General features: G+C 40.2%; 1 long non-coding RNA gene across 5 annotated transcripts in view; it reads left to right on the forward strand.

Annotated features, from left to right (window-relative positions):
• The window catches only part of LOC148053162 (uncharacterized), an 81,552-nt gene extending 57,091 nt beyond the window's left edge, over positions 1-24,461 (forward strand). For all 5 annotated transcript variants that reach the window (XR_015708854.1, XR_015708850.1, XR_015708853.1 and 2 more), the window contains 2 exons: positions 23,224-23,348; positions 24,260-24,461. This is a non-coding gene — a long non-coding RNA (uncharacterized LOC148053162). The remainder of the gene's footprint in view (positions 1-23,223; positions 23,349-24,259) is intronic.
• The last annotated feature ends 3,126 nt before the right edge of the window (positions 24,462-27,587 follow it).

Genomic DNA, 27,587 nt, shown 5'->3' on the forward strand with positions numbered 1-27,587 from the left:
TCTTCTGTTTATGTTCAAGAAATATCTTCCTTCTGCTTTTATGAATATTCCCCCCCCCCCCCCATTTTCCTGTAGCATGCCCACCATAAATTTTTTCTTTTTTTTTTTCCTCCATGGAAATATTCTCTCCACTTGCCTTCAGGAGTATGCCCTTCTGCTATCTAGTAGTATCTTCTTTTTTGATTTTTTTTTGAGGAATACTTTCTCTGCTTTCCAGGCATATCCTCCCAAATTTCTTCCTATGAATGCTTCCAATGTATGTTCTCAAGTAATGTTCTCAAGTAATGTTCTCAAGTAATGTTCTCAAGTAATGTTCTCAAGTAATGTTCTCAAGTAATGTTCTCAAGTAATGTTCTCAAGTAATGTTCTCAAGTAATGTTCTCAAGTAATGTTCTCAAGTAATGTTCTCAAGTAATGTTCTCAAGTAATGTTCTCAAGTAATGTTCTCAAGTAATGTTCTCAAGTAATGTTCTCAAGTAATGTTCTCAAGTAATGTTCTCAAGTAATGTTCTCAAGTAATGTTCTCAAGTAATGTTCTCAAGTAATGTTCTCAAGTAATGTTCTCAAGTAATGTTCTCAAGTAATGTTCTCAAGTAATGTTCTCAAGTAATGTTCTCAAGTAATGTTCTCAAGTAATGTTCTCAAGTAATGTTCTCAAGTAATGTTCCTGGCATTCGCTTTCTCTATTCTGTTCTCCCCCCCCCTTTTTTTTTTTGAGTACTGTCCCTCTGCTTTCTAGCAATGCCACTATTTCATTTCTAGGACAATCCTTCCCTCTGCTTTCCAGGAATATTCACTCCTTTGTTTTTTAATTTTTTTAAACATAGTCTCCTTTCTGTTGTCAGAGTATTCTCCCTCTGCTTTTTAGGAGTGTTCTCCTCTGCCTTTTTATAAATATCCTGCTGCTTTCTAATACTCCTCTCCCACCAGTTGCTTTCTAGTAATAGCCACATTCCATTTTTCAGGAGTCTTATCCCCTCTCCTTTCCATGAAAATGTCCTCTTTTGCTTCCTAGGAACATTCTTTTTGGGTTCTTGAGAACTATTCTGTTTTCTGGGGAAGTCCTCTGCCACCTGACTTCGGGGAATATCCCCCCCCATCTCTCCCTTTTGTTTTCTAGCCATTTAACAGCTATGCTTTCAGGAACATGCCTTCTCAGCTCACTAGCAATGTCCCCTCTCTGCTTTCTAGGAGTAACACCACAGATGATGCTGCTTGCTAGCAACATGCCCAATTTGCTTTCTAGGAATATCAAGCCCCGTTTGCCGTTTTGGAATATTGCCCAGTTTTGGTTTTCAGGAACTCTTGTTTTTCCAGGAATTATACCCCTTCTGCTTTAAGAGTGTGCCTTATCTGCCTTCTAGGCATATTACTCCTCTGCTTCCTAGGAATATCCCTGCTTTTACTTTCCAAGGCTATTTTCCCCTTTGCTTTCCAGGAGCAAACCCATATGCTTTCTAGAAATAACCATCTTGTTTTCTAGGAATATTTTCCGGTTTGGCTTTTTAGAAAGATCTCTCTCTTTCTAATTTTTAGCTATTGCTTTTTAGGACTATTCCCCCATCTCCTTCCTGGGAATGCTTCCTGGGAATATAGCCCCCTATGTGCTTTCTAGACACATTCCCTTTCCCTCATTTTGCCTCTGGGAATATCTCCTGTCTGCGGACCTAGCAGCAACCAAGGTCAATGCAACTGAAGACAGCAGAGTCTTGTTCTTCCTCTACAGCTGATCAGGATTGCAGTTCAATGTCCTTATGGTGTAGGTTCACATTCATCTCTTGAATATCAGCGTGGCCTCTAAGTTGGTCTGATATCCATGCCTGGAGACTGGGCCTCCTCATGTGGTAGGTTGGTCTCCTCCTACTTACTGGCTCATCCACCGTGATGTTTGCTAGTGCAACAGGTGCATGCTGTCTCAGACCAACAGCTATGGTTCCTTTGAATATCAGTGTAGGCTCTGTCTGCCTAATATTCACATCTGGACCCTGGGCTCCTTACTCAACCACTGGCCTTGGACCTTGAGTCTTTCTAGATGCAGATCTTCTTTCCTAGTCCTGCTTAAAGCTTGCTAATGAGTTAGGGTACCCTTGATAATTGTATTTCATGCTTCTTATAATTATGAAGTTCAGGTTGAACTTTATAGTTCATTTGTAGCTCCCTTCAAGGCTATGCCAGAGTAGCTCCTTTAGCAGCCCATCAGTAGATGACCAAAGAGTTCTGGTCTCTGTTACTCTCTCCATTATCATCTGCTCAATACTGTTTGTGTGTCCATGTGTTTAAATTTTTTCTTGTTACTAGTTCTCTTATACTGAATACTCCTTAACCAAATAGCTTAATGAACCAGATACTCTTGTATTGCATTCCCTTTCAGCCTCCTCTGCTTTTGAGGAGTATCCTCCCCCCTTTACTTTACTAGGAATGCCATTCTTTGGCTTTCTGGGAATGCCTCCCCTCTGGTCTCTAGGAAATCCCCATGTCTCCTTTCCATGTTCCCTGTCTACTTCCTCAGAGCATCCCTACTTGCTGTCTGTGAATTTCTCCTCTGCTTTCCAGCGATTCCCTATTGCTTTCTAGGATTGCCTACAATATAAGGAAGTCCTCTCTGTTTCCTAGGAGGAGTTCTTAATTCACTTTGTAGGGAATGCCTTATTTGCTTTCTAGTGATTTGTCCTTCTGTTTCTAAGGATGGTCACTTTTGAGGAAATCTTGATTTGCTTTCTGGCAATTCCTTGTTTGCTTTCTCAGAATTCCCCTATGGCTTTATAGGAAATCCCCCAGCTGCTTTCTACCATTTGCTTTCTGGGGAACTCCCACTTGCTTTATAGGAAAACCTCCTCTTTTAGATAAATCCAGTCTCATTTCTGGGAATTCTTCTCTGCTTTGGGGGAATTCCCTACTGTGCTTTTAAGGAAAGCCCTGCTTGCTTTCAAGGAATTTTCTCTTTTCATTTCAGCAGTTCCCCAGTGCTTTCTGGAAGGTCCCTGTGTTCTTTCTAGAATTTATAGACTGCATCTCTTAAAGTGGCTTTTTTTTGGGTTTTTTTTGCTTCTGCTTGCTATGAATTCCCTGCTGTTGTCGAGAATACATTGCTTGCTTTTCTTAGAAATCCTCATCTATTTTCTAATAATTCCCCTCTTCCTTTCTAGGAATTCCCCATCTACTTTCCCAAAACTTTTGTTGTGCTTTCTAGAAATTCACTCTTTTTGTTACCAAGAATTCTTTATCTGCTTTCTAGGAATTCCCTGATTTTATTTTCTAGATTTTTCTCCCCTGCTGTCTCGTAAGTCTCTATTTGCTTTCCAGGAATTTCTTGTAGGCTTCCTAGGAATGTCAGATCTGCTTTCTGTGAGTGCCCCATTTTCTCTCTAAAAATTCCCTGATTTCTTTCTAGGAACGTCCCATGTGCTTTTAAGGAATTCCCAGTTTGCCTTTTAGGAACTGTGCAGCGCTTTCTAAGATTTTCCTGTTTCTCTTGTATGACTTTTATGCTCAGCTTTGTAGGAATTTCTTAGTTTTTTTTCTGTGAGTTTTTCATCTTTCTAAGAAATCCTCATTGGTTTTCATGGAAATTCTTTTCTAAATCCCTTGGAATTTTCTACGTTTCCTCCGAGTTCCCAAATCTGGAATCTTCCTGGGAATTTTACAGCACTTTTTTTAGGATTTTCACCTGGGGTTTCTAGAAAATGAACTCTTAGGGATTTTCTGATGTCTTCTCTATAGGCTTTATATAGAGATGAGGGGAATCTCCAAAACCCCTGAGTGAACGAGGCAATGAGGCAAGGCCTTTTTGTATATAGAGTATATGCTATCTTGATACTGAGCATAAGGTACCTATGTATACTCCATATATGGCAGGAAGGGCCTATACAAGGTGAGGAGAGGCTTTTCTGTCTATGTGGAGTGTATGCTCTCTGTGCATATACTACACATGTATAGAAAAGCTTTGGTGAATGGAGTCTTTTCTGTAGGTAGACAATGTGAATGGCCTGTAGATACACCACATGTAGACAGCAAAGTCTTGAGCTGTGTTGTGTCAATAGTTTTTGATGCATCTTTGGTTTTCAAGACGTCCTCCATTATATGCCCTGTGTATTCTTGGTTTGGGGCATTTGTTGTGGCTTTATGGAGGTTGCTATAAAGTTGTTTTTCTGCTTGTAGACCAAGATGTGGTAGTCTTGGTATCGTGCTAGATAGCATTACTACGGATGGACCCCACACTTTTTTTTTTTTTCCCCAGGAGCTTGATCCAAGGCCCATGGAAGCTGGTGGAAATCTTGCAGTTGACATTATGTTGCTCTAGACCAGACTTCTAATGCTCTGCAATGCGTTTGCTCTAAGTTCTGGCCTGGTAGTTATGAGAACTCACTTATTGCAGCCTAACTGTTATAAGCTTATCTTTTATGCAGTTGTTTTTGAAATAGTAGAGTCCCTTTAAGTTAAGGAAGCAAACTTAAAAGTCTATAGTGAGACAACTTGTTTTAAACTTCAAAGTTCCACAGCCATTTGTAATCAAATTGCTTAGGTAAGTCCTGAATACAGTGAGTGCTTGAGTCCTTAAGTGTGCTTCTTCTGACTGTTTGTGGCACACTAGAAACAAATGAACCTGAGAGACCTTTATAGGTTGTTATTGTGCAGCCATTGGCATGTTTTCCAATGGCAGCTGCCAGTGAAAGCCCAGGGAACATCATGGGAGTTGGATGACGAACCTCTCCAAGGCACACCAGAAAGGGCTGTCTGTTTGACACTACTGGCAAAGGTAGATAATCTTCCATGAAGTGTCCAGTAAAAAGTCACACCTAAAAATCATTTCTACTTCTTTTTGTATTTGAAAGAACAAAACTATTTCAAAGACCTTTTTGTTTCATCTTTTAATACCTTAGCAGTCCGGAACATGTATGTGATTTAGTCTTCTACGTATGCCTAGCTGGCTGAAATATCTAAGATGCTCTTTCCCTATGGCTTTTTTTTGTGTGTGTGCTTGAAAGATTGATTGTATTTCTTTTTGATGATAAAAAATGAGGTTGCTTCTCAGATTCTTCAAAAACATGTTTATTATGATTATGAAGTATTTAATCAGATCTGCCTAAAATGTCATTCAGTGCTACTTTTTCTCTTATCTGAGAATAGCACCTTACTACTTTGCTTAAAAAACCAGCTGCTTTTATGTAATGCACAAGGTATGATATATAGAAACCTCCTTTTACCTGGCAAGTGGACAGTGGAGTTGGGCTTAGCAGCATAAATTTGAATGCTCAAGTAGGTCCAAAGCTCATTCAAAGCTTTATAAAGCATGAAGTATTAGCAAGACATCTTGGGCTCTAAGTCTTTATTCTAAACTCTTGGGCATCAGGTATTACTGACTGATACTACTGAAAGCTTTTTAAAAGGTGGTATTTTCTCAGACTTTGAAGATGAGCACAAAGCACCATTCTCTCTGCAGCACTGAGTAATGCTTTACCCAACCAGGTGATCATGCTGTATTAAGTAGTTTCTCTCTCTAGCTGAATTAGTTAAAAGCTATTTTCAGAAGCATCATAACAGAAGTGTCTTCCTACGCGGTTGCTTAATAACAAAGTAGAAAATGAGCACTGGGGTGTGTTAGCTGCTTCTCTAGTTTGCTGGGCTGTTTATGTTCATGCAGAGGTTCTTGTCCAGGGGCCCTGGCATCTCCTTGCCTACATCTGTGAGGTCCATGAAAAGCAAGCAAGCCTACGGGGTTTACGTCCTTCCAGCAAGTGGTTGGCATCTCTTTCAGAAAGAGGAAACACCATGACTTAGAACAAACATGACTGTGAAACTGAAGTAGTCTGACTCAGTCTGAGTCATGTATTCTGCTTTCCCTTTGTCTCCTCAGCTGAATGTGATGTCTCTTTTGTCTCACTTAAGTGACTTGGTTTCCAAGGTCCTTGCTCTCTGAACCCTGCTGTCTTGCATACCTTGCGATGCTGGTTCCTGTTAATTGACAGTGCTTTTAACCTCAGGCTGGCTTTGCAGTGACCTTGGATCTCCTGCCCTAGCCTGCTTTTCTTGCTTTATCCCAACAGCTTCGTTCTTCCTCACGCAGGCAGGGTAGATGGTCTCCTTGATGCATTAGTTCTTTTTACTTTTTCTACCTTACTCCTCCAGTACCTCAATAGTTACACTCACAGCATTTTTGTCTAATTTATTTTGAACACTCATTAGGGCTGAGAAGATTTAACTACAGACTGTTTCTATTCCCTCCTCTGCCAACCCCACTGATCAGCCTTGCATGCTCCTTCTCACATCTATAAAATCCCATGGCTGTGTGCAGCCTGTCAGTGGGAACAAGGAGCACATCTCTGACATCAGGGCTTTCCACTGCTTAGTGCCAACCCAGGTAAATCTGATGGCAATGTCACATTAATGAACTAGTGACAGAAAAGAGATGAGAAGGATGGCAGTTAGTGTGACAGCTAGCCTTGATAATTTAGGAGGGGAAAAAAAGCTGGTTTCCATCACTATGTGGCACAGGAAGATGGGCATATCTTGCTGAGAAAATAGCACAGGAATACCTTCGTATACATGGAGAGATGAAGGAGAGGTGGTAGCCAGAGTTCTTCAGTTTTAAAGAGACCTGCTGTTCACACAAATGAAATCTGCTACTTCAGCCCTAAACAACGTGAAAGGATAGAAGATGGCATGTCTGTCAAAGTGAACAGGAAATAATAATAAATAAAACCAACCTCAAATGCACTGTGCTTCAACAAAAATTCGTTGTGTGCTTCACAGAAAGTGGCAATGCCTATCCTGCTTTGTGGCTTCCTCCAGGACTTCCAATAAACCAATTAAATTGAGGAAAGAGCCTACCTGTACTGTAATAGCCTTGGAGACAGGAAGCAGCCTAGGACACATTTCTTAGAAGTGTCACTTCAGTAGCTTTCAAAGTAACTGACCTGATTTTTCAACCATCCAGTAGCTTTTGGAGAGTTAAAAGTACATAGTGTTTTTTATAAAAGGTGACTCAGAGAACAAGTAAAGATCAAGATATCCTGGGTTGTGAAACAAGTAAAGAATAAAATCTCAAAGATCCTCGTCAGACAGATTCCCTGTGATTTTAACTCGAATTTCTTCATGCCCAGAAAAGTATGTGTGCAATATGAGTTTTGCAAGTACCTCTATCTCCAATCTGACTTGAACCTTATCCACAGCATATTTTGCTGATGGTAGAGTTATGAATACAGAATTTCTTAATAAAAAATGGTATCTCCTTTTTCTTGTTGTAGCTACCTCCCCAATATGAAGGTGTTTCTGGCGTAACAATGCCACCCAAGGTGAGAACTTGGTTTTGTCACAGAGGCAGAACTCTCTAGCTTGGACCAAGCCTCAGCTGCTCACCGCTTAGCACTCGGTGACACCAAATGCTTTTAGGCTGCACTAATTTTAGCAGGAACTGTGAAATCTGAGCAACTCTGTAAATAAGACTATCAAAGCCAAATGCCTTGGGGTGGTAACTCTGTAGAAAAGTGTAGTATCTTTTAATTTCCTTTTCTGATGAACAATGGTATGTTGTCTTGCTGCAGCATAGGAGATGTGCAGAAATTGTTTGCAAGCCCTGAAACCACAATGGAAGAAGCTTAGGACTTTGCATTTAATCTAATACCAAATCCATAGGTTTTCAAAACCTGAACCTAATAGTCGAAAGCCATAACAAGTTTTAGTGTTTTCCTCCCTCATTTCTTTGTCTTTCATTGCTGCAGACATTTAACTTGAAATCACCAAATGACAATCAGAAAGGTCAAGGTAACTTTTGTTTGTTGTTTACCTGATGCAATTTTTGTTGTGTTGACATCATACACTGACCACATTGTCAGCTAAAGATAAGTTTTTCTTCATCCACCATTGTCAGCTAAGCATTCCCTTATCATTTTTCTCAGCTATTTGTTTGGTTATTTTTAAATTATTCAGGCTTGGGTTTGTTGAATCTTTCAGGTCACTGCTACCAAAAGAGATAAGGTAGTTTATTAAAGCGTGCATGTACAATGATGTTGGGGGGAAAAAATAGATGGAGAATGTTTGTGTAGCTTATCTTTATTCATGAAGCCCTTGAGGGTGATGGAAAAGGGTACCAGGAATCCACGCAGGCTGTCGACTCATCCAGCCATATTTAACTTTGTTCGTCCTGGTTGCCTCAGCTAATGCACACACGAGGCTGTGCCAAGCCTTGTACTTTGCCTACCCTGCATTATTAATGCTCCCGGAAGGGCTTACATTTGTATGCTGTTGGCTGAGGTGAGATTGGCACTGCTGCATCTCTGCTGAGCACCGCATTCATAGCTGTGACATTGTGGTTCTATGAATGATATTAGTACTGAGTAAGTACAGCTGGAATAAAGCAGTCCCTAGTGTTCTCCAGTGCTGCCAATGGCTGTAATCCAGAAATACAGGCCTCTTTGAATTCTGATATATTTAATTAGGGAGATAGTGACACACGCACAGATAGAAAAACAAATCCAACCGCTGGTATCCATAGTACAATTATACAATGTGTTTTAGTATCTGTGCCTCTTTCTTTTCTTAAAACTGAAATAAAAAAGCTTGCAAGAGCTTCTAGGCTGTTTTTTTTACAATGATAATTTTCTAGTCCTTGTCAATGCAGAGGAAAACTTAAACACGAATAGGTGCAATGTAGGAACTCAGAGATGAGATAATTCCTCATAATTATTTAAAGCCAATCTCATGGATTTTTGAACCAGACTCTTTGCTTATTTTGGAGCTCATAACATCATTAATAGATTTATTTTTTTATGTTGTTTTTTACTGTTGCTGTGTGGTTTTGGAGAGTGCATCCAAACAACCTGCCGACTACAAAGCAAGGATGTGTACCTGCCTGGTGAGATCTGTTCTGCACCCCCTCTCCCCTGCAGCATTTGACCTATTTATGTTAGGGAAGAGACAGGTGACCCTTTGGAAGCTTAAGTATTGGACTATTTATTTATTTACCCCCCCTCTCCCCACTGTATAATACTTTGGAATAGGTGATAACATTTTGACATGAGGTTTTCATAGCCAGGTTACGCAATGTGGATAATGTGCACATATAATGCAATATTCATGTAATAAATTTGTGCAAGTGTATTATGCTTGATTTCATTCCACTAAAGGCAGATGGGGGAGGCAGTACTGTAAATCAGAATTATTCCTTCTAATTTAGCAGGAATTTGGGGCTGCCAAAAATGCTACCTATCCAAGAGGAGTATTGCATCTGGGTATGAGCGCGTATATTCAATAGGTTAATGCAAGATAAAAACCTGGTCTGCTTGCCTCTCCCAATAGAGTGCTAAAGGAAACCAAACAGATTATCTCATTGTCAGTACAGTACTGCCAACCTCAGGCTTTTCCAAATCACAGGACTAGCTTAAAAGTCAATACATTTGTGGTGGCTTCTTTTTTTTTCCCCTAAGAGCTATCTCCTAACAAGTGGTTAGTTTGAATTTTTAACATTTCCTCCACAATGAGGTCTACAAATCTACTTTTTTAAAAAAGAAAAGTTGAGATTTGCTGATAATAGGCCTCTAAGGAAGACGGAAAATATCATGAGACTCGTGACTAAAATTGGGGTAGCTGGTAGCACTGCTGCTATTAGTTTTGCATGTGCATTCCTTTGGGTTTAAAATATGCCAGTACTTGTCAGAAATCCAATTGCTTGGGCTATTGTGAATTTGAATTTAACCAGCACTCTTTCCCTCCCTGTGTCTGATGCTGTCACTTTGTTAGCTATTGTGTTATGGAGGGCTATCGGCAGGCACGTGCATAGGATTATTTCAAGCCCATTTCTCTATACTGCTGCAATGTTAGGTCTTCTAGGTACAAGAAGCAAATCTTTGCTTATCCTTATTTCATCCCTATCTGTTACTACTGTAAAATGACTGAAAAAGTCAATTTTTAATTAAAAGTGGAAAAACAACAGGGTCGATATATGCTAAGATGTATTAGGTTTAGGTCAAACTTCACCCAGACATCAGTGTTTCATGCTGAATCCTCAGTGGCTGCCATGCTTGAGCAGATCACAATGTCGTAAGCAGTAATTCCACCTAATGAGGTGGGTAATTCAGATAAGAGGTAAGTGGTCAACCAGGCAAGTAACACACTATTTTTAAGTGCCATGAGAACTGTTTACAAGATTGCATATATCAGAGGGCTATGACATGACAGAAAACTGAAGAAGCATGCTCCATAAAACAAACCTATGGTCTTCTCATAACATCTGATAAAAAAAAAAATAGTAAAATAAGCTGTCTTTCAAACAGGTGCTAAAGAACATATGGCTATTGGTCTTTTGTGTTAAGCTTCCTGTAAAATGAATGAGATTTCTCACCGTGCAGGGAAATGGCCCTGAAGAGCTTTGTAGAGGTGATGCAGCTTGTATATGGAAGTGCTAACTATTACATATTAATGGCATAATTTGTCATTAGGTGATTAGTACAGTACACCCCTGTAGAGACAACCAGATGTTTGTCACATCCCCACTAGCAGACTTTTCCTGTAAGGTGGCAGGCAGGAGAGGAGAGCAGTGAAACATTGCCGCAGAGGAAAACAGCTACTTGGTATTAAACAATTATAAACAAACTGCTAGAAGAGTGTGTGCCTCCGTCCTGCTTCAGACCGAGCGTGCTTCTAAACTGGTGGTACAACAGACCCCCTTCCTGTGCCAGATTCTGTGCGTAAATTAAGAACAGAAGTAGTATTGATTATAGGGAAAATGATAAAGCCTGAAATTACTCTGTATGGATCTGAGCTCTGCTTGCCAGCAGCAAAAGTATTTGTTTCACGTTGAATCAGGCCCTTCAGATGTGGCCTGACAACGAAGGACGACAAACAGCTCTAATGCGGGTGACTGTAATCATTTGGAATAACCTTGATACCCTACTAAACAGTTAATATGCTCAAGGCGACCCCTCAATATCTCTTCCTGCCCACCAAGGCAACGGCCCCATCCTTTAACTCTTCTTCTGTCTCCAGCAATTGTAAGTTGGCTCTGCAAGGCTGTGAGTTCAGGCTTTGAGGGATCGCAGAGCTCTTGCTGCTGTGGCACTATCATTGGTGTAAATGATGGGTGCAGGAATAATGGTTGCTGCAATCAGTATTCAAAATGTTTGTCTACAAGCTGAGCGACTCATTAATTACAGGCTATAAAATGCTACTTTTCTTCTCCTGCTCCTCTCAATCTAATTTGCAGGTATTTAACTGAGCCTTCTCCAGATAATGCATGGATGCAGACAATAAAAGAATATTCAGTAAAATCACTGGTTTAGCTCTGTCAAGTTGCCTTATCCCTAAAATGACCCCTCAGGAGCACAGGTGAAATACAAAACTAAGCTAGGGGGATGAATTGTCATGGACAGTTTCTGATAGATGAGGATTGCTTGTGCTTCTTCTCTTCCTGCTTCCTTACAAATGGGATTGCTCTTTCATTTACACGCAGCTAAAACTGGGTTTGATCTTGTTAATAACTATCTATACTGCATGTTGCCATACCGGATTTTTTTCTTTTTATTTTGCCTTGAATATTTCTGAGGATGGAGACTCCACAGCATCTCTAGGCAACCTGTTCCACTGTTTAACAACTCTAACAGTAAAAAGGTGGTTTGTGTTTAGATGGAATTTCATGTCTCTTAATTCGTGCCCCTTCTGTCTTGTCCTGTCACTGGACACCACTGAGAAGAACCTGATTCCCTCTTCTTTGTTCCCACCCATCAGGTATTAATAAATATTGCAAAGATCCATGCCCCCTCCACCCCCCGCCCCAGCCTTCTCTTCTCCAGGCTGAACAGTCCCAGCTCTCTCAACCTCTCCTTGTATGGGAGATGCTCCAGTCCTTTCCTCATCTTTGTGGCCCTTTGCTGGACTTGCTCCAGTAAGTGCACGTCTTGTACTGGGGAGCCCAGAACTGGACCCAGCACTGGGTGGAGAGAAAGGATTACTTACTTCAACCTGCTGGCAACACTGCTAATGCAGCCCAGGATGCTGTTGGCTGCTTTTGCCAGGAGGGTGCATTGCTGGCTTATGGGCAGCATTACTTTTTGGACAAATTGCTTTTGACATTGCTGCTTCTTTCTACTTCTACATCTTTTTCTGATCTGGATGGAATAATGGGTTTGTTTTGTAACTTCCCCATCCCTCACCCCCCCCATCTTTTTTTTTTTTTCTTCTGTAAGCTTTCTGCAGCCATTTACTCCGGTTACCAAACCTGACAGAACTCAGCTCTATTCTACCAGAGTCAAATCTAGATGTAGGAAGTGACAAAATGTAGTAGGATACCCAGGCAAATAACTGTCATTAGGAGAATGGAAAAGGGCAGCTTCTGTGTGATTGTATATTGTGCTAACAGCTTTTTTCTTTCCTGTTAAGTTAATGGAAATCTACATGATATGGTTAATTAATCTTATCAAAGTAGCTTAAAAAGGGGGGGCGGGGAGGTAATTCTTGCTTTTGAATAACATCATTACTCAGAAACTTTGAACACTGAGGTTTGTCCTCACAAAAACCTCACCTTACAACATGTGCATGCTCTCTAATGTGAAAAAAAAAAAGTGTATAGAGGTGTTCCTGCAGTAAACCAAGAAAGTCTAGTCAGAGATGAATGCTGAGATAAAATATTGCCTTCAAATACTCTTTACGGATTCTTAGATGAACAAAAGATACTAAAGTCAGCAAGCCTTTATTTATTACCTCTGATGTGGAATTGTATTAGCTGTGCACAGGAAGAGTTTGTGCTGCTATGTCTACAGATTCAGAGCCTCCATCCCCACAGGGCTGTGCTGCTGTGCGTTCAATAGATCTGACTCCTTAAGGCGAATATATATGTATTTTTTTGAATTTCCATTTTATCAGACAGATCAAAGTAAAAACACCTTTACTTAGTCTTTCTTTACTGAAAAACAAACTGTTTCACCTTCATTTACAGTACCTGCTGTGATTCGTCTTGGGTTGCCAGATGTATATATTAAAACAGTGTGTCATAGAGGGATAGTAGTGCATTTAGGATACAAAAGAGATACAGAAACTTGAATGTACCTAACAAACATCCGCCTGGTTCACTGCTTATCCACCAAAAAAAGAGCTCAAGACTCTGTGCTTGTTTATCTTGGAATCACAGAATCGTTCAGGTTGGAAGGGTCAGCTAGAGCAGGTTGCTCAGGACTGTATCTGGTTGAGTTTTGAGCAGCTGCACATATGGAGAATCTATAAGCTCTCTAGGAAACCTGTTTCTGTTTGACCACTATCACAGTAAAAAATAAATAAATAATTCTTATGTTTTCGAAGAGGAGGAGAGGGAACCAAGAGACCTTTTTCTTTCTACATCCGTAGCAGGTTTCTTGTGTTGACAATGTGGTAAGCAATTTGATGTTTGTTTTCTTCAAGTAGCAAACGTTAAGGTAGATCCACTGACAATTATGGAAGTATAGTTAAAAGGTAGTACAAAATTTTTAAGGCTAAGAAAAGTGCTTGGAAAACTGGGTGAGAGGTACTATATATAAATAGGAGTTTTCTTCTGAATGGATTTTTGGAGCTAGATTTAGAGGAGGCAGACTGATGTCAGGCCCAGTTGAATAAACAGACCGAATAGATAAAATGTTCATGGGTTTTAAGATAAACTCATGCAGTGTACCTGGCAATATAACCTGTAGTTGTAACCTTCAAAGTGGGACAACGGATGCATAGAGAAGCTTTTCCAATCTAATTTACTCTTATATGTGCTAATCCCTCTCATTTACTAATAATACTTTAAAAAAAGATGACTGAAACCATGCAATTTTCTCTCTGTGAGAAAAGCCAGCTCCAACTGAGAAATCCTCAGGTTCTTTAAGGAATAAATCCATATCATTTTTGTATTGTTTGGATTTTATAGAACAATGTATAGTTTGTTTTCATACCCCATTTCCATTCATTGCCTATCAGTCCCATGAACTTCCAAAGAGGAGAGGAAAAATGTAGTTCCCTTCCATTTATTCAGGTAATTTTGGACAACAAGGTTGAGCTGCGTTAGGCTTCTCATTGAGGATGGCGGTGTTCTGATGCATTGTAAATTTATCAGGGCAGATTTTATAAACTTGCACTGCTTCAAGCCAATATAGCCCTATTGTTATCAAGGGCGTCGCAGCAGGGATCTACAGCAGCTGAAATCTGGACTCATTGTCTTTTATTAAATAGATTGCCACATCCCTTGACAATGGCTATCAAAAGCTTATTCTCTGAAAAACAAAACATAGCATCATTTGTGTGTCAATAGCAACATATGCTGCCTGCGTTTCAAAATCCTCAGAAGTGTTCAAAACTGCCACCTTTCTGGGTGAGAAAGTTGTGATGACAAATACAACGCGCTCAAACTTCCCTGGCTTGTAGAAAGAACTTGATGTCCTGTATGTATGATGTGCTTTGTTTTTCTGTGCTCCTGGTATTTTGAGGCACGTCACATTCTGGCACTCTGAAATGTTCACGCATGGGAGAAATTTATATCTTGGGTTGTTTTTGAATGGTAGATAGGCAGTATTAGACAAATGGGTGAGATGGAGCCAGGATTGACTGCTTAGGAATATTTTGAGTGTAAATGTACTGCAAAAAAAAAAAAAGCTTTATGGGGTTTTATTGGTTTTTCTCCTGTATAGGAACAGGACACAGTTTCAGTTTCTTTACTCAGCAAGTACAGGCATGAACACGGTTACTGTATTTGCAACAGGACCAGAGGGTCAAATGAAAGATATAAAACTAACAGGCAGGAGGAATAGGATGACATTTATGAGTATGAAGCTGAATTCACACTTCTGTCCTTCTCTGTGCTGACCCTCTTCCCTGTAAGCTGTAAAATCAAAGCAGACAGCAAGCAGATTTCCATCTAAGTTCTAGAAGATTTTCCAAGGAAGTTGTACTGAAGTCACCATGTCTAATCACAAAGCAAAATGCTGCCAGACCAGTGCTGTCTGGTCACACCAGCGGAAGTGTTTCACCTCTGCCTAGCAAACATTGGGAGGGTTGGGTGCAAGGTAGGACTGGGTGCAGAGTTCTTAATTTTAGTCAATTTGACTGAGTCATGTGAAGGCACTGCCTAATTCCCAGCAGGCAGGAAAATTTCCTCATGCACAATCGTTCTGTTTATGTGACATTAAGATTTCACTGATGTAGCTGGCATTGCGTTTTCAGAAAGATTCAGAAGTCATAAACTAGAGAGAATGAAAAACATGAGGGCAGGTAAAAAAAAAAGCAAGCTTTCCAGTCTGTAAATCCAGATGGAGTAATACCTGGGCTATGTCTTTCCCTGGCAGTGTGAACAGCCAGCATAAGTCTCTTTGCTGTATTTGAAATACTTACGTCTCTTATATATGACTGAATGGGAACAATGGACTCTGAAGCCAGTATTACAGGCATTGAAATGCTTTTTATTTTGTCTAGAACAGTCTTTCGTATAACATATTCTTGATGCTCTTTCTCCTGTGGGTTGGGCTGTATTTCATACATATATTTCATCCATAGCTCTACAGAAAAGGAGTAGAAGGTAGCACTGCAATCCTTTAATCCAGCTAGCAACCTCTGAGCTAGAAATTCATGTTCCAGAGTTGTTGAGAGGCAGGTTAGGTCTGTTTGGTGTCCAAAAGCCAGTGGCTACTTGATGACTGATCAACTGTATGAAGTCTTTGCTATGAAACAGCAGAAAGTTGTGTAGCATGCTCAACTTGATTAGTTCAGTCACTTCCCACTTACCACAGTGGTAATTTTGCTGAATGCTGACAAAGAATACAGCTAGCTTATGCATTCATAGAGAAACATCTTTTAAGAGGCTAATAAATGCAAGACGAGTAATTCAGCCACTCCTAATAAATGATGTTAGGGCTATAGAGAAATGTATATCAGTCTAATGTATATATGCTGTTCAACATATGAAATTAAAAAGTGTCATAAAGTCAAGTGTGCGTAGCAGTAAATCTGGAGGAGAAAGATAAAGGTGGAGATATGTGAAAGTCAAGTCTTTCTTCATCATTAGTTATAGTCTAGCACTGCTATTTCCTGAGCACTTCTGGACAAAAATCTTGGAAGGTAAGGGAGCCGCCGGGGCATTTACCACAGAGCAGGGCTCAGTTTGAATAACAACAACAGTATCCAAATGCACAGCATAAAAATCTTCTTTGTGGTTTGCATCACACTTAGAAAATCATTTGTGTGACTCCTTGTTGTGAACCTCTAGATCATGGCAAGCAGTATTGATATGTGGTGCAGAAAATGAAAGGCAGAGAACAAAGACGGTGCTGGTGAGAAATGGATGAGAAGGGAACAGCAGATAATGAAGAGGAACACAGCAGATAGGAGGCTTTAGATCATTCAAGGGATAATAGATGACAAAGATAGTTCACTGCAGATAAATGTGGAATAACGATGACTTTGATGAATCCTTTTCACTCCAGACTCTGTGCTTCACAAAACAGGGCTTTAAAAAAAACACCCAAAAACTAGGATTTGAAAGGCATAGCTATGTGTGCTGTTAACAAATAACGAACAGGAGGAAGACGAATCTCTGCATGCAGAATGGTACTGCTGGTGGTGATCTTGATCCAGGATACTCAAGAATGGGGTAAAACAAAAAGGAAGAAGGCGGCGGGAGAACCCAGAAGGCAAAATAAAATGTTTAGCTAGTTAAAAATGGAGAGTTTGGAATAGTGTGCTTGCATCTGTGGACTTCTGATGTCAAGATAACATGCAGAAATAAATTGGTCCTAAAAGGGTCTCTTTTGGTTTATTACTAGTCATTGCATTTGGAAGCAGTGATATTATATGTATTTGGAAGGCAGGTTTTGACTAGAATTCTCTTATTTTATTGGGGTGGGGAGAGAAATCTCAGAAATTAGAGGAGGGACACTGATGACTCAGTTTTCCCTTTGCTGATGGCAAGAGTGCAGAGACCCCAGCTTCCCCTGTCTGGGTAAGTCCCTCTTGCTGATGCATGCCAGGAGAAGTGCATGCTGATGTGTTTGGTGTTTTTTTGTTTGTTTGTTTGTTTGTTTTCCCAAAAGGGAAGTCCTTTGCTCCCTGCTGCTGTGTGGGGATTTCACATTGTAGCATATACTGTGTGTTGTTACGGAGGCAGGACTACTGGCCATTTTCCTTGCTAGAAGACCGGGAGCTGTATTCCAGCAGTGGCGCATCTACCAAATGCGTGCCAATATCCTACCTTTTTGCTCTGTGTGCGTGTTGCTGTGAGGAAGGCGCTTCCTGCAATATTCGCTGCTTTTTCCTGAGGCTTTCCCGGCACCGCAGGGATGTAGGGTAGGATTTCTCCCTTAGCTGTGGAAGACAGCATAACTTGCAAAGCTTCCAAACTGCTTAAAGCATTATACTCTCAGCTCAGACTAAGGCTGACAAGGTTCCTAGATTTGTGGTCCATGGCAAGGAGTGCTTTTGTTTGACATTAACTTATTTGTGGGGAGAGAGTGCTTAGCACAAATCACCAAGAGTTGAAGATGATGATGTGGCTGGATTTTTTTTTAAGACAATTTTTAGCCAATTAGTTTTTTCTCCTAGAAACAACAAATATTCACAGAGAAATATCAATACTTCTAACCTTTGTTCCAATTTAGAATGCAAGCTGAGTTTTGTTCCAAAATACTGGAATTTTCATTCCTCTGAAAATTCCAGTTTTCACGGAGCACCGTTGCTGTTTTCCATCAGCTGAGCTCACGGCAAGCCCTCGAGGTTTCTGGTAGCCCTTGCAGCTCCCTCTCTACTGCTTCTCCATTCCTTTCTGTTTCGGTGCTGCTCTAACACTTCCTACCACTGCCTAGCATGAAATGCTTTCTTTTCCTCCCAGTTTTCTCTGTAGCCTCAACTCCTTCGTATTCAAGCCTTCTACGCCCTCATGAATGGTATGAGCTGACCTTGTCCCACTTGGAACTGAGGCTCTTTTGGGTGTGCTCGTACCCTTGCCGTGTTTTCCTGTTGCTGACCACCTCAGGTTTTTTCCTATCCTAAATTACACAGTAAGTCAATACATTAAATTCCATTGGAAAAATGCTGAGGACTTGTGTACCTGATCAAGGTGCTGTGTAGTAATGAGTCAGTATGGTTGTGCACGTGTCCGCTGCCTGTGTGAGCTAAACCATATTAAGCGCTATTAATTTGATTGCATGTCTGAGAGTAGAAATGACTTGTCTTTGCAAACATCCAGGGTGGTTTAAGATGTAATTGTTTCTAGGGCATCTTAAAACCATTTGCTGATTATTCCTAGTCCTGCCATATTAGAGCTGGCTGATCTTTATGACTCTCCTCATCTTTTTCAGGGCAAAACCAGCTACTTTAGCCTAACTTCCAATTACACTAACTGAGTTAAACTGGACAGCTTTGAATGAAGTAGGTTAAAGTACAATCACACTTCCTAGCTGAGGAGTGGGGATGACAGTATCTCCTAGCCTCTGGTCAGGGATATGAACATTTGGGACAACCAGAAGCAGATAGTTCAAATCTTTCTCGTTTTCAGTCAGATAAGAAAATGGAAATGTTTTTTTTTTTTTTTTTTCTTGACTTTGTTACCTTTTTGACTGTCTGCTTGTATGAATAAGTGGCAGCTTTGGATGCTTAGATAACACTTTGACTTGCTGATCTGTGCTTAGATTTCAAAGCCCAGATCTAAAATTTAAAGTATTCATCTAAAGAAGAAATATGAAGATGGACATTGAGTGTCTTCACATTTCGAAGTCACTGAATGTGTGACGTGTAATTCTGTTGCACTTAGCTCTGGGGTCGCTGAAGCTTTCTGCTTGGTGGCAGGTTAAAGTTCAGAGCTGAAGCAGAAGAAGGGATTGTGTCTTTGCCCTATGTGGAAGCTTAATGATGATAAAATTTCCCCAGCTCCTACTGAAACAAATGAATTTAGTTGGTAGGTGCAGGAGCAGGCTCTGGAGATGTGTGATACAGCCTGAGAAGATTTGAAGCCCCATGTCATTCAGTTCAAAGTTTAGAAAACTGCACCGAAGTGCTGCTATTTGATCATTCTAGGACTCTCTTTTGAAGTGTAGATACTTTGTACTTTATTCCTGTGATGTTTTCCACAACAGTGGTATTTTAACTTTGGAGACTGCAGTGCCTACAGGTGTTCTGGAACAACAGTTGACACTGACTTGAAGGATTCAAGGTAACATGGCTTGAGATCTTGTCAAGATTGTGTGTACTTTTGTGGCAAAAGTTCTGAATCTCTTCTGAGTGTGGCTACAACTCGTTCCTGGCCAGACAAGCATTAGTAAAACCTCCATCACCATATTTTGGAAGTAAAGGGGTTTTTTTACCTTTTTACATTGAAGTTTGGGTGTTGTTTTATATAAAGCTGAACCACTGACTGAAAGCAGAGAGTGTGGAAGCAAATACACATCAAAATTGATCAAACAATTTTTCCAGACTCACAATGCCAATGCAAAACAAAACCTTTTTACCATTTAGTTCAGGTGATAACTGGAGTTATAAAAGTAAAATATCCCATTTTCTTAGCACAGGAGATTTGCAAATCATGTCATGATACATGTCATGAAACTTTTGTGGTTTGCTAGCTAGTCTCCATTTGAATTGAGCCTCAGGCCTGGCTATGTTACTCTGTGGTAGTATGAATCACTTCTATATATTTTAGTTGTCTTTATTGTACAGATGTTGAGAAAGTCTAGGAAGTCTTGTAGAATACTTTGAGGCTTAGACTGTAAGAAGCATTAGAAAAAGTTATTCGTTACACTGGCTTATGTATGCAGTTAAATTTCTGTATTATCAAATGAATGATGTATACGTTAGCTTTTTGTCTAATACACGTTGTTAGAGTAGAATGATGTATCGTTATTATGTGTATCGGTTCCGTTTATGCATAAAATGCATATTAAAAATAATAAACTTAAGATTAAATGCTCCTTATCCTACAGCTGGTCTTGAAGCCACTTAGTTTGTTAATGGTAACTGCTGTTTATAGGTGCTTCTGGTATCAGAGCACAGGGAATCAAACTAAAAGGTTTTAGTATGCCTTTGTGTATCTGAGCTATATGAAAGATGACTTAACTTGACTTCAAAAGATACTTCTGTACAGCTGGTAAAAGAACCATGTGCATTTGTCTAAATCATTCTGGTGTAGTGGCTGAGCAAGAATACTTCCCCAACAGAGTGCAATTGACAGAATAAACTATTTAGTCCTGTGTAAGCAAGAAAAGCTTGGCCAAGGTCTGACTGAAGCAGTAGAGGAACTCTTTAAGATAGCAAGAGAGAAAACTGTTTTGTCTCTATCAAACTTCCACTTAATATAATTTAAATGAAGGAGGTATGCTTACTGACTTTCAGTAGGGACTTGAAATCTTTGTCAGTGATTGGTTTGGTAGAGAATATGTTTGTACCTACTGAGATTGCAGGTCATATTTCCAAGCATTTTAAATTAACTAAGCACAGTTCTTTCTCTTGCACTTTCTCTCTCTTCACAAAAATTCCATATATATCTTCTAGGAAGGCACTGATTTCTAAGGAAGCTCTATACAGCCAGCTGAAAAAAGAAGCTTAGCTGAGATGATGTGAGGGAGAAGAAAATGGGGACTGAGCAGATCGTGTGTCTCTGGGGTGAAGAAAATACTGTAGCTGAGAAACTCAAGCTTTCTGTTCATGATCCAAATAAAATCCACTTTCCATCTCCATATGAGGCTAGATTCAAAATTGTCTGGTGACATTCAAAGAGAGGTGCCTATGCTGCTGTAGGAGCCATGTATATCAAGTAGCCATGCATCCACACTAGCATTTTTCCCATTTAGATTTTTTTTAAAGTCAAAATGGATTTCCTGGGATGTCTGTCTGTGTGTGTGCCTGTCTATATTACACCCACTTTTATTAGACAAACCTTAGACCTTCATGCCATAAAGTTTTGGCTTTAAGCATGTATTGGTCCTCCGTTCCTTCCTGCTTTTCCAATTTATACTGGTTTGTGCAATCTGTTTTCCTAGGTCATGCAATACTAATGTAGAGCCCTTCCATCTTCAGCTTCTTCCCTCTTGCTTTCATCCCTGCTTTATACATATTATTTGTGCAGTATGCTCCTGGTTCATAGGTGTCAGCATGCCATTCAGTGCCATAAGCATGTAGCGTTAATTCCAGCATAAGCTACTCCCAAAATAAAGATCTAATTTGCAAGAAAAAAATCTGACAAAAGAAAAGTATCAGAACAAAGTCTTTTCAAGGGATCCCAGAGGGCTAGAAGACCCCTATTAGAAACACACAGCGTGTAAAATGAAATCAAGAGTGAATAGCTCCCATAAAACCATTAAGAATAAAGCTGTCAAAAATACTTGCAGAGGCACTGCAAGGGCTTTGTCCCAGGGACCATTTGCTGTGCTCTTTGCCTGAATTTTATACTTAAGACCTTCAACTGAGAATGTTTTGCCTTAATCCAGTCTTGCCTAATCCAACAATGGAGTTAAATAAAGAAGTATTAGTAAATAATCAAGCAGGGCATGAGGTATAGCTATGTGTAAAGACTTGTTGCTTTGAAATGCCATAGAAGTACTGAAGAGTTCCTAGCAAAATAAGATAAACATAATCCTGCACCCTGGAGAAGGCAGAACCTGACAGTGATTTTACCAAACTATTGTGATTTTTGAAAAGCTTGACAATGAGAAGTCGAAAGGTTTTGATGATCAGCCACAGTTCATGAATGACTAAAAGAAAGAGAGCTATTTCTAGTTGTATTTTTTGCAGGGAGGAAAAGCTCTGATGGTCTCTTCCTTTCAGTACAGAGTACTGTTGACAGAAAGATGTTGCATTCTTTTGGTAGATGAAATAAAAGTGCAACAGTGTTTTCCTATTTGTGTCAATGAAAGCGGAACAAAGAGCTCCGTTCTCCATACAGTGTTTGAAGAGTTGCTGCTTTCTGAGTTTGGGATTCTGTCTCTTGCACAATGGAGCCTATGCCACAGTGCACACTATTTCATATGAGACCTTTAAACTGAGCTGTTAAAATATGATGTACAGAAAATACACACCTTGGTGTCAATGTTTTATAGTCATCTTGAAGGTCAGATAAGGTTCTAGTGAGTCCTTTCTGAGCTATTTCTGTGCTTCATTGCACAGTACACATACACTTATCTTTTTATTATTCTATTATACTATTTTGATATACTATTATTGGTTGAAATTAGTCAGGACAGAACAGGAGGAGTTTAGTATCCCAAACACAATCTTTGCAACTTTGATTTTTATACTGATGAAAATGGAGCCACAACCCCAAATGCCTTTAGGGAGCAATGATGGTCCAGTGGATGTGTCTTTCTATCAAAGGGAAAAACATCTGTATCTATCACTCAGGAACCCTTATCAGCCTATAGCGTTAGCAAATGAGCCAGCATGTCTCCAAAAAAAAAAAAAAAAAGTAGGAGGCACAGAAGTGTGAAAGCTCTTAGCCCAACAGGTGTTCCCTTTTCCTAACTAATATCAAAGAAACAAAGAAATAGATATTAACTGTGTTTTTGTAACAGGCAGAGGTGGTAAAAGATTTATGCATGTGCTAAGGGGACATGAAGTTTGGTTGAACTGTTCTTCTCTACCTCCTGGCCCTCATCTTCTCTGAACTGCAGTTCCTCGCAGTAATGACCTGCTGTTGATGCTGTGGGATTTGGTGTGCCAGGGATGATGCAGCGCCCTGCTCGTATGCTTCTGTAACCTTGCTTGTCTTCTAGGAGTAAAGTAACAAGAAGTTTTCAACCAATTCATTCTCTTGCTGTGTTGAGATCTGCTGAACAGCTGTTCAGGCTTTAATCTGTGCCAGAGATGTGTTGGGAGCAGAAGTGGAAGTTTCCTTTGGAAGCGCTGGATGTAACATTAGTTTGAGTGGGGACAGAGGATAACATCTCCTGAGTAGTTAGGAAAATTCTGAAGGGCAATAGCATAGGGTTGCACATCTAGATCTTGGTTCAACCATGCTCTGGAAATGGCTTGAAGAAGGTCAGAAACTCAGAAAACGTACGTGTGTGTGTGTGTTTTGTGATAGAGAGGCAAACGATGTTCATACCATCAAAACCTGAAATGTCAGAACAGGAATCTCTGCCCATTGCAGGAACTGTGGGGATATCTTAAAATCATCTCCTGGTTCCTTTTCATTGGTTACAGTTTCCTTCAGTGTTTATGTGAAACGCAAGACATCTAGCATCTGCTTCTTTTGAGTTGGTGGCCTATCATTTCCTGGTTTTAGCTCTCCATTCTTCTATATTTTCTCAGAAACACTTTTCCTTGCATGCTGATGGTGGCAATGTGCTCCAATGGAGGAAGTATTTTATGAACACTTGGGTGTTATCTGTGCTGCATCCTTCCAGATGGCTCAAAACCCTGGACACTGGCCTAAGGTATTTTCAGAGAGGAAATGACTTCACTCATTTCAGCTTTTCTGGTAACAAATTATATCTAGAGTTACAAGCTGAGAATTGCCTGTTCTGAATAGTCCAAACTTTGGCCTTAAGCTTTTTTAGCTCTTATTCTTGTGGAGTGCAGCTATTTTGCTGCTTCATGTTGATAACTCTGTTCCATATAAAGGACTCTTAACCTGAATAATCAGTTTTCTAGAGATGTACCAAACAAGCTTTGCCTAAAAAATTCACACTTGAAAAAGGGTCAAAAAAATCTCACACTGGTAAGTATTTTAAATAAGGAATTATAGGGGTGTGGATATGGGGACAATGAGAATGTTTGTTTTTTCTAGTGTACTGATAAATGAGCACTGCCAGGATGGCTGCGGTGTTTGGTCCTATAGCACATGACACTTGTGTGCTTGGATATGTAGATAACCCAGATGGTTATAAAAATTTTCTAGGAGATAATCTTCCATCCTGTAGAAGGGAATTTACTAACTGTAATCCAGACAATTTTATCTACTTGGAATAGGACCATGGTGTTCTGCTGTCCACAAGTTTCCATGATATGACCGAGCTGAAATCTTTGTCTAGATAGAGAGAGGAGAAGCAGTTATTAGGTAGTTACTCCCTTATGACAGAACCACACACTAATATCGGTGGTTTAACTGAAACACTGTACGGCTAAGAGTGTATTTTTCCAAGTGGATACAGCATGGCTTGAAGGATGTGCTTTTAAATGATAGAGAGATAGGAGGTACTTTCTGGCTTATGAATTGGGGACTATCAGCTGAGGCAAAATTCCCATTTCATTCATGGATGAATGGGGAATAATTTTTGTAAGAGGATAGTGGTGTATGAATCAAATGTTTTTCTTTTCACTGACGGGATAATCTTTATAATTACAGATGGGCCATGCTTCAGTTGCCTTACACTTTCAGCAAATGACACTGAATATTAGTGATTCTGCCATATCTGGAGAAAGTGGTTCGAAGCTGCAATTCTGCAGAATGACTGCATATTCCGGAGTCTTATGCTGCTAAATTGAAGTCTTTCTGACTTGAAAATTAGATCTCTAGTGCTGCAAGTGGTGCCAGAGTGATTATTTGTACCACAGCAAAATATGAATAAACTTGTGACAATGTGGTTTCTTTTGCATATTGTCTGTTTTTATAGACAGAAGTTATTTTAGTATGAGATATGGGGAAGAGGTGTTTTGGGACTTTTAGAAAATGCTGGTATGTGACAGAAAGGGAAGGCTTAGGGGTACTGAAAGGGATACTTCCAAAGATGACAATGCTGTTGTGGGAGAGGCAAACTAGATAACACACAACTCTTAAAATGATCTTCCAAAATGAGTAAGTCTTTCCAAAGGGGTTATGGGAGAGGAATGTTAATGTGGATCATCTGTGATGGGCCTCAGAAGAGATACTTGTGCAGGGAGCACAGTCCAGGACCACAAAGCAGGAAAGGGAAGATGTAGGGATAGGCAGTGGGAGGATGATGAGTAGAAAATTGATTGCTGGTGACAGACACTATAGCAGCAGGAACAGCATTGGGCTACAGCTGCGTAAGTGTCAGCATTAACTAGAATGCTGGATGCAGGGGGCTAAGTAGATGCTCACAACTTCAATGTTGACTTTGAACTGCAGCCTTAATGTCTTTGTAGAGTGAAGAGAAGTTTGTTTTCTGGCTGTTTAAACAAAACCATGCCCTCTTATTTTACAACCCACCTTTAAAGTCTGAAAAAATAGCATGCTTCTGCTTTTTATACTTTAGACTGCAGAAGTACCATCCCCTCCCCTTTTTCTGAGTCTTTTCCATGTTGGAGCCCTCTCCTGTGAACAGACTTACCCAAAGCATGGGTAGCTCCTTCTCACCTGCTTGCTTTACCTCTCCCATTGACTATTTTGGGCTCTGTTTCCCAAGCTGCTCACTGGGTCTTTCAGCCACCTGCTTTCTGGTGGGTAATGTCATGAGAAGAGCAACAAAGAAGTGTGTGATAGAGCAAAAACATGGGTAAAATAAGCCATAAGGTCTGTCTTCCTCTTCAGCCCCTTAATTTTGTTTGCTCTTCTTCCCACACAGGAAGTTTGTTTTAATTAATCATATGAGCCAGTGAAATCTGATTTCCGCCTCCCCCACTGGTGGTGTTCTGCCCAGCCTGTTGATGGACATGGACATGCGAGTGGCTCTCATGCATGCCTGCTGATTCTTGTTACAAGAGGCTGTCCCATCTCATCAGAGCTGGAGCTCCCGAGTTGGTTTCCCTTTCCCAATGTGACTGGAGCCAATGACAGTCAGCACACGCTCTTTTTCTGTCAGCAGTATCTGTCTGCGGAGACCTGTCACGCTCTGCACAAGGATCGCTGCCATTCAAATAAAATTTGATTCTGTCTAGGAAGCCTTTACTTGAAAGGACTGCCATGTACCTGGTGGCTCCAGAACCAGCTGGGAATGCTGAGCATGCTGTCAGCCTGCTCCTAGTGAGCTGGCCACCCTGTTGTCTTTATGCAAGTCTGTTTGGAGTGTCATAAAGCGTTTGTTTCAGAAAGTACTCCTTAATTACTGATATCCAAATGGTTATGCATACTCTTGTGTGTGATACCTCTCTTTCTAGCTCCCAGATCTGAAGCTTTATTTTAAAGCATGGTAAGCTGTGTTTGCACATATATGCTCAATTCTAGTAGTTTTAAGAAGCTCTGGTGGAAGTTGTTGTTTCTCTTATTGCAGTGTTGTTTTGGTTTTTTAAATCTGCTTTTGTTCCCCCTTCTACCTTCCCCAGTAGATGTGGTGATAACGGACATGAAAGTGCCCTGAGTATTTGTACAAACCTCACTGACCCTGGGTGAGGGTTGCCTGGCTACACTGAGGTATTGCTTCTCTCATCACCACTACTATTAGCTAAACTGGTTAAAAAGAAGTATGGAGATGACAATACATATAGAAATCAGGAGGTGTGATGACAATGCAGTTCTTGCCCACCTCTCCCACAGCATTGGAAACCTGTGTTTTTCTGCTCACCTGTCATGTCAGCTCCTTTGGACACACACTATTTGTCTTTTACTCTGTGCCATTTGCTGTGGTTGGTGCTTGATAGATGAAATTCAAGTTCTTCCCACAGATCTCTACAGAGCAGACTGATGATGCCTGTGCAGGATAAGCTCTTTAGGACAAGGACTGGCTCTTGGCTACTAACTCTTCACTGACAGCAGCAGTCTTGCTTCTTGACATGAAAGCTTTTGGCTTGGTCTTTTGCATGATGATAAGCGAAGATGACGAGCACTTTGCTTTGAGTAAGGCACAAAAGGAGAAACCAAGGAGTGAGACAAGAGTCTAAGTCCTTGTGTCAGCATCACTAGGAATGTCAAAACCTATAAGTATGCTTTTCTGGTTCATACAGAGCATAATTTTGAAGATACATTAAAGGAGTTAGGAGGATGCTTCTGTCTTTAATAGAGCAGCACTTCCAAGATGCGAGAGTCAGAACACTCTGTCGTTGCTTATGAAATAGAATTCAGCCTTAATGCAGCAAGTGAATGTAGAGCGTTCAGTTGTACACGCTCAGCTGAAGACATGCTACTGCTCTTGGAGTAAATGGTTGTGGCTTTAGTGCTTATGCATCTTAAAAAGCAAACTTGTTTAGGATGATTATTTGGAAGAGTGACTGGATGAGGATAAAAACAAAAAAAAATGTTGGGATGGGAAAATAATGGAAAGGAGTTAACTCAGCTAACCCTTCCCACTCTGGTTTCTCTCTGCTGCCCTGCATTGATTAATCACATTCTGCTCACAGCTGCTTCCACCTGGAAGTGAAAAGAGTAGAGCCAGTTCTTTATGGCACTTGCAAGTCACTTGTCTGGCTTAGAGGTCCTCAGGTTTTTATCATCTCTACAAATGCAATCTTTGTATTTTATTTTTTCCTTGCTTCACTTCAGTATTACACTGTTTCCTTCAGGGACTGACTTTTTTGCTATCTTTTGTCTGAGGTGACTGTAGTTCTTAAGATACCTCAACAGTTAGTTGGAACAGTCCTTGCAATTTGAAATTCAACATTTCTCTTTAGAAGATGTTTGCTTATTGCTTTTACATTCCTATTAAACTGCATCAGCTTCCGCTGCTGTTAAACTTGACCAGGATGAATTTCAGTTACGTATCCCCAGTCTCTTAAGTATTTTTTCTTTCTGTAGTGGACTTTTCCATATATCAGTGAGGCAGAATTGTACTTCCATAGTT

Source organism: Nipponia nippon, unplaced genomic scaffold (genome assembly GCF_047370975.1).
Source record: "Nipponia nippon isolate SJK-2023a ecotype South Korea unplaced genomic scaffold, ASM4737097v1 scaffold_4, whole genome shotgun sequence".
In the NCBI taxonomy this organism is placed as follows: Eukaryota; Metazoa; Chordata; class Aves; order Pelecaniformes; family Threskiornithidae; genus Nipponia; species Nipponia nippon.